Consider the following 8,594-nt stretch of genomic DNA (forward strand, 5'->3'; position numbering starts at 1 on the left):
CGTAAATATGCTACTGAATGGAGGCGTGCTCATAAGGTCAGTTACAAAAAATGTAATGTAAGGGAGGCAACTTGACTTAGCTACGTCACCATATACGGCAATGTGCTACGGGAATTCATAAAAGTTGCACTGCACGACAACGATGCGACAGAAATGATGAACTCAAATGAAGTGTGAGATTTGCTAATTCAGCAATGTTACAAACATTTCCCGGCAGAAGTTGGCGATTTACGACTTTCACGATGCACACGACACATTAATTTTTAAATTCATTTTCAGAGAGTTGTTTGCAAGCACATTACTTAATAATAGGGCTTGATGGAACTTGTTTGTTTCTATTTCTGTGGCTATTCAACTTTTCTATGTTGTTAGGTTAATCGTCACGGTGAAGATTAATGATGGTTACATGAATCGCAGAGGTTCCAACACAGAAACTTTGCAAGTGTGATCGTGAGTCGAACACTCAATTCGCTCTGCTACTGAAGCAACATATAACGAAATTGCATACGAGTGGAGGCACTAGACTCTGTCCCGGGAATCTCTGGAGCGAGGAAACGAAAGCAAGACTCTGCGCAAGTAGTCACTCGAGAGGGCTCGACCAATGAACGTGTGAGATAAAACGAGAATGCGCTTTGTAGCAGCGCGTACTGTTTCGCTTTGCCAACTCGCTTTCTCTCGTTCTCTAACGTTATGTACGGTCTTGCTACACAGATTCCCGGGATATATTATAACTAGTAGTGCTGTCAACCTCTCTTCCCTGGACTGCATTTTGCTGGCTAGCAAGTCTCTGGCGTCTGGACTCAGCCAGTATAATTCTCTGTGGGGTTCGTTTGTGATTGTCCCATCATTCACCTAATCTTATTACCATTCATCCTCATCTTTGCGATTAGACAAAAGTGACAGAAAAGTGAAGTAAAATAAAACAAATCACTTAACCAATAACAATAAAATAGTATCGGAATTTGCTACATACCAAAAAAATACCGATATATCCAAGATACAGAAATATGGACTACTGCTAGGTTTTAATCATAAAAATAGGAATGATAGATCGAAATAGACGAAGGGAGGCACACATAAATATCCATGTCTAAATTGAGATTCGTAACTATTTCCTTCTATTAATAAGGGGATATCCAATAATAACACGAAAGAGTTTAGAATTGCTCGAAGCATACTTTTTAGTGTTCACCATCACATATTATAAGTAGAGAACACGGGCTTTCCAATCGAGATGATATACGTTACATAGGATTCTGGTCTTTTGGAGAGCCACGAATGGTTTCACATGTTATGGTTATCGAAATAGCGGTTTGGCCACTACGACTCAACAAACTACGAAATTGCACAATTTGATGGAGTTGAATTACCACACAAGAATAATCTGCCCATCGATTTTCATACATACAGAAAGGAATGTTCCGGAATTTCAGATGGTGGACTGATTGGAGGTGTACAAAGTGAAACATCTGAGTCAAAAAGGGAATTACCCCAAAAACAGTTTTTTTTTAAATCGAAATTTCAATGTTGCCAATACCGACTTCGACATTTTATTTCTTTCATTCTATTTCGGCGACTGTCCTACCTTTTTGATTAATCGTGACGATGAGGATTAACGATAAACTGATGAAATGATACATCCATGCCTTAACTAGGATTTGAACCTAAGAACTCTGGTTTAATAGCGCGTTGTGCTAACCACTCCGCCACGGTGGCCAGCACACATATATTTTAAGCAGCTCTAAATTTATTTCCATATACGCCGTATATAAATGTAGAGATCCAAGTTTTGAAACATGGTGGTGTACATACACTGACTGGCTACACTGAATACATATTAATAAGGTATCCCCAAAACTAAAGAACTTCCATCGATTTCATCTTATCATTAAGATGAAATCCATGAAAGGACAATCATAAACACACATGGGCAGCACCAAACATGAACCCCACAGAGGATTATACTGGCTGTGAGTCCACACGCCAGACCCTCGTTAGTCTATAAACTGTAGTCTAGGCTGTACTATGTGAAAGAGAGGTTGACAATTGGGTGCCTTCCGATAGGTCACCCCTTATACAAGGCCCACTTCATCTTCAGTGGATATGCGAACAAAGAAAATTTCCTAATTTGGGCACGAGAGCAACTGGAATAAGACCTTGAAAGACCCCATGACGATCCACAAGTTATGGGATTGTGCTTCATTGTGTGTTTGGATTTTTCCATTTTGAGAACGAAGAAGAAATGCACTGTCACTGTGATGTTGAAAACGTTTCTGTGGCCATTGTTGAGTAGGAAAAGCAATGAAATATGGTTCCTACAAGATGGAGCAACCACTGGCTGAAGTGGTGTACTTTCGATCTAGCCACCGAAATTACGGGGTTCTTGTTTCGGTCTAGGAATGGGTGATGATTGTCCCTTCATCAGTTTCATCCAATTATCACTCATCCTCATCGTTGCGATTAGCCAAAAGTGTCATAAAACCGACGTTAAATAACACAAATGCAAAATACAAGATTGAGCAATTTGGAATTCTGCAAGGAAAAAACATGGCATTGCTTGAAGAGATGTTTCTAAATCATATGTCGCGTAATGACAACATTGGCTTGCCTCCTAGATCAGATCTCACAGCTTCGGATCGCGCATCCTCCCGAGATTCCTCAAGAATAGTGTCTACAGGAATAAACCAAGAAGGAAAACATTCTAATAGTAATTCGTGATCTCGTGACAGGAAAGTTAGAAGGTTGCGGAAAGTATGGTGCATCGAATTCGTCATAGTCACTATGACCCTCAGAAATGATCACATTTTATTATGTGTATGCAACCGATTACATCTGGTACCGTCTTAAATGGTTGACTTTTGCCCAATGTTATTTTTCCATTGGGTAGGCTACCCATCTGTAGACCACTTCTATGTTGTAACTCATACAGTTGGTTCGCAAATAGCTTACAAACAATGGGATTACTAGTTTGGGACACACACACACACATTCCTCAACAGAGATACTTACTGACATTGTATCTGATTTAAGAGATATTAATGATTTAAGAGGTATTAATGTTTTAACTGTTAAGTCAAGTTATCTCAGGTCGTTAGTTATTTTCAATATTCTCCACTTCATACGTATTTTCAATTTTTTTCACCTTCTCCTTGCCAGTCGAGACCACTTTTGGCTGAAGCCTCTGCAAATACGGACCTGTAGCTGACAATCCCCATCAGGCTAACCTAATGACAATCAATTTCAAAATTATAAATTTCCAGACATGAACTTTGTGGTCTTCTTCGTGTGTTCTCTGCCCAGGTCTTTCATCTTGAAATGAAGAAGATCCCCAGACCTTTAAATCAACGCCTGTAAACTGTTTTAAAGCTGAGTTCCTGTTGACGACGTAGTTTCGAACGTTATATAGTCTCGTATACCCAGAGCATGCATCCGGCCGAGCGTGGGTTTGATTCCAATGACATGCCTCCAAGGCTTGTTTGCGGTTTCCGAAGTTGCAAACACTCCAAATTGGTGACCCGGTGCAATGAAATACGCATCAAGCACCAATCCAGTTGTGAATGAGTCGTAAACTTCTGCTTTACGATTGCAATTCTGCCGAAGATTAAGCATAAATTCTGTGCATTTCTTGTTAGCCCTGAAGTTGTAAATATTCCTGATAGGTTGGTAAGTTTAATTTTTGATGTCGCTACGAAATATTAATTACACGTCGCGCGATACTAAATCACAGTTACTTTCCTATATTTTAGCTGTAGCTAGGCGCGATTAATAAAGGAAAGCGTTTATCTTCACGCAGAATCTGCAGCTCGGGAAGGATTCATGACACTTTCGTATTCACTCTTTGCATGTGTGTGCAAGTAATTACTGCCGACACGACTTTCGCATGCAAAAGATCACCGCAAGATTATATTTTCGCTTGTCACAAGCTTGAGCAACAATGACCAACTGGTAGCACCTCTTGATATCCGTACTTGCTTGTCACGACAGCCTGAGACTCTTTTGTTCATGAATGTAACTTCCGTTCAAGACCACGCGAATGCACTTTTTCCCATAATTCTTTTGAAACCATAATTATGTACAAAATTTCCCGAAATTTTGGATTACTTTACAGTACTATTTAGGTTATATTGCTTCCTAAAGGACTGAAAAATGCGAATGTTTATGGAAAGGAAGTATTCATTATATTATCTGCTTTTATTATAGATTATATATGCTCTTAAAGTATTAATATTTAAGGAAAAGATTGGCATTTTACAACAAAGGCATATGAACGTGAAACTAGTTCGGTATACTACGATAAGAGGAATATACAATCAATGATTTTTCCGCAGAATTTTTTAAAAGAAAACTATCTTTTCGTACACCTGAATACTCTGAACCTTGCTCGTATTTGCTGCGATTGTGGTCTATGGCAAATATATTACAGAGTGTTTCTTCGGAAATAAGTTTTTGTTTCATCGTATGTATGTATGTGCGTGGGGGTTGGTGCGTGTGCGTGCGTGCATGTCGAGAGAGAGAGAGAGCGAGATAGAGAGAGAGAGAGAGAGAGAGAGAGAGAGAGAGCGAGATAGAGAGAGAGAGAGAGAGAGAGAGAGAGAGGAATAGTCCTGTTCTTTCCATTCTTGAGATTATAAAATAACCCTTTGCCTTAAAATATACCATGTTATGAAACTATCCGGTCCAGTTCTTATATTTACAGTCTATTTGATACACAAAAAAGGCTAATCTGGACTGGACCTACAATGTAAAGTGGAATCCGTATCACCATGTGCCCCCACCGGGAATCGAATCCCGTGACCGTTGATTACTATCGAGTAAAGAATTAAACTAAATCTGAATTACTATATGAAGGAAATACAAGTTATTTTAGTGAAAACAGGTCGAACTTTTCAAATTCAATACTAACTTCCTTCCGTGTATATCGTGCTGAGAGCAATTCCTAATCTTATTCACGGTCTTGTGTCACTGAAGGAAATATAATTAAAACCAAACATCGAGATTTTTCGGAAAGGCTTGTATATGGATGCACCACCATTATAACCGGATGTATCATGGAAATAATACCTGATACCATTTAAAGTTACATAAAATTTAAATTCCACATTTTTCTTGGTGCAAATCCTTGTTAATCTTGTACAGTGAACCGAGAACCTGCAGCAAAGATAATTATATTCTCCCCCCCTTTCTCTCTGTGTGTGTGTGAGAAACAAAACATGATTTTTTTTCGTTTAAGTGAATCTATCCAACATTCCTTCCACATGAACTACCGACTTTTCTTATCTCTCGTGTTTCTGGCCAATTCATATACGTGACTACTCCCGCATCGACAATGCCGAATATCCCCATCCATAATGGCAGGATTATTTTGGATTCTTTCCATAATCGAGCGATTTTACAACCTGGCAGCCTCACAAAGAAATTTTTAAACTCCCTGTGGTCTACGACTACCAGTAACATATTTGTAGGCGCAAGGCAGCACTTACAGAAAAGGATGGAATTACGGATATTCTATTAACTTCACTTAAAGTTTCTAACTGTTTGTGCTTTTAGTAGACAAATATTTCCGTAATAGGCTAGGGAGCAAAGATTTATATCCAAGTTATATGGTTGAGATTCAAAGAAGATTCAATGTTTTACAAAAGATCCGTAGTTTCGACAATTTTCATGTTTGAATATCAAGGATATTGCTTGGATGATCTCATCTCCCTGGTGGAAAAATATATGGCTTGAAGGATTTTTATAAACACTGGATATTGATGATTTTCATACCTTTTTTGTTAGTGGCTCATCCGTTAATTTTCACATCACATCTGGATAGAATCGAGGAATCTCCAAACCTCTGTGACTTGAAAAGTGTAGGTCGAGGAGAGTTTGTTTGTTGTAACTCTTATGATTACATGCCAGAATAGATAGAGCTAACAACTGCTCGTCTCAGATTCCCTGAATGACCGAATGTGAACGAATACTCTATAGTTTAGATGCCACTATACAGTTGAGACTGATTTCTATCCTATACTGAGTTAGCAGTTAATCCTCATTAAATATGCTTTTACTTGCTGCTTCATGCATTAGATTCAGATTTTGTGGCGAAATTATTCACAAGAATACAGATTGAATGTCTACTTGGATCGCTATGATTTCCGGTTTCCAATCATACAACAGCGCGGTCACTTTGAAAGGACAACTATGTCGGATTGGTTGCTGCAAGCTCCTCCTGTGACGTGTAGTAGATACGTGCAAGGAACTACCAATCACGTCACCTGCATGGCTAGAAGGGGAGGAAAACTGAGACGACTCGAGTGCAAAGTGGACTCGAACGTGAGAAGTTCTAGATTCCATTATGACGGCTCATTGGAGGGTATTTTGCAGTGATCATTCACCATCACAGCATCACAGTAGTGAGAAGGGGGAGAGAGAGGATTAAGTATGGGGAGATTGTTACGGCGTTCTGCGAAAAACAAACAAAAATCACAGAGCGTTCAGTGGATCTGATCTCGGAAATCGAAATCGCATGCTCCCTCGAACGCACACAAAAAGACCTGAATGGAAGCAATTAAGCGGAGTTCACCATGTCAAGCGATGCAAACACAAATGCAATACATTACTGAAAAACGACCCCGTCTGTGTGCCTCGGCGTATTGAATCAAGAACGGTCTCAATCCGGATGAGGTTAGTCGGCTGCAGGATTAAGCACAGCCGATCACCGCCTCTTGTGTTCCCAAGTTTCACGTCTCTATTTATCCCACATCTCGTACAAATTTTCACATTGCATTTTCACATTTTCCACTAAATCCTTCGAGAGGAGCTAATGGGCACAGTGTTAATTTGTGTTAGAAATAACAAAACATTTGTTCATCGCTTTTAATGTATTCAATAAAGGGAGGTAAAATATTCCGCTCTTCTGGTGGGAATTATAAATTTGGCTAGCAGTGTATGGGCTTGTTTTGTTTATACCAATCTAAATGGTTATGAAATAAAAATTAACGAATGCTAACATGGGAATTTATTGGATAACTTGGTTATAGTATCATAGCTTTGAAATCTTCAATGCTTGGCATATTGCAATACTATAACTCTTCCTTTTGTGATATCGTGGAGGAGAAAACCCCAATTATGACACGAAACGAACACGTATTACGGAAAATAGAACTCGCATAGAACAGTAGTGACCAATTCGTGTACCGCGAGCCACATGTTCTGATTATTATTATTATTATTACATATAATGCACATGGTAGAAATATGTTTGATAGCATCCTTTCTTTCTAATGTAAAAACATCAAATTGCTTCAAACTTTTTAAACAGTATAAACCGAGACTCTACTGAAGTATTTGGTATCTGAATAAAATATTCCCAGCTCTACACTCAGGCATATTAATAATAAAATGAAAGTTCGAATAATTTCAGTAATTCATTTACTGTATGTGAACGCTTAATACAGTAAAACTATTAGTCACTCTGGATTTTGACCTACTTTGTGAATTACGAAACTAATAAACATCAACCAATTAAAAGCATGAAACTATCTAAGAGTTATTATAATAACTCTTACGTTCAACACGGCTGGTACCTAATGTTTGCGATCTCCATTGTATCAGAGCAAAGTATTTGCTTTAAAGAAACCGACAATTCGCTACAGGATTTTATGAAATTGTTATTGAAAAGTAAAAACAGACCCATGTTATTCTCATATTTTTCGAATAACATTCCCCCTTCATTAGTTAAAAGCTTGGCAAAGCTTGATTAAGGCCATCCTTATGCTCAGATAAGCTCATCAGGATTGGAGATTAAAGTAGAATCCAAAGCAAGGTTCAAAGAGCCTCTGGTGGGAGTGGAACACGGGAACCCTTGATTACAAGGGAACAGCGTTAGCCACTACGCTATCGGGTTTGAGTTGCTGTTTTAAGTCCACTTTATGCACAGTAAGGCTAATCGGGACTGGACCTACAGTTTAATGTGGGATCCGAACCACTTGTGCCTCCACCGGGTATCGAACCCGGGACCCCTTGCTTACAAGGCAAAGACGCTACCACTGCGCCATGGGGGAGGCCCACTACGCTCTCGGGAAACCCATTTTAACAAGCGAATCACTCCGTCTAGTTCTGTACATTTTGAGAACTATAAATATATTTGATTGACCACATATTGGTTTATTCGATTGATTGAGTTGGAGTTTTAAGTCCACTTTATGCAAAGTAAGACTAATCGTGACTGAACCTACAGTTTAAAGTGGGATCCGAACCACTATGTGTCTCCACCGGATATCGAACCCGGGACCCCTTTATTGCAAAACGACGACGCTCCCACAGCGCCATCGGGGAGGCCTTACAATACCTGTTGGATGCAATGCATTACACATTTAAATATTTTAAAAGTATGTTACATCTACTATGAGGACGGTACATTATCCAAACCAAGTCTTTCATTTTTTTTTTTTCAAAACTTGAGGCGAATACTCGGACGGTATGATTGACGAAGGCCACGGGGCTCCTTATCACCACGTTGGCCAAACGCGCTGTATTTTTCTAAAGCTGTCACCATCTAAGGTTCTGGGATCGAGTTTAGGTCTCGGCCAGGGTGTTAATTTATTTTTGTT

At 39.2% G+C, this 8,594-nt stretch overlaps 1 non-coding gene across 1 annotated transcript; it reads right to left on the reverse strand.

Annotated features, from left to right (window-relative positions):
• Positions 1-7,973: 7,973 nt before the first annotated feature.
• TRNAT-UGU (transfer RNA threonine (anticodon UGU)) lies at positions 7,974-8,048 on the reverse strand. The gene has a single exon. It is a non-coding gene; the product is annotated as a tRNA-Thr (tRNA).
• Positions 8,049-8,594: the final 546 nt, after the last annotated feature.

Source organism: Lepisma saccharinum, chromosome 2 (assembly GCF_977018435.1).
Source record: "Lepisma saccharinum chromosome 2, izLepSacc3.1, whole genome shotgun sequence".
Classification (NCBI taxonomy): Eukaryota; Metazoa; Arthropoda; class Insecta; order Zygentoma; family Lepismatidae; genus Lepisma; species Lepisma saccharinum.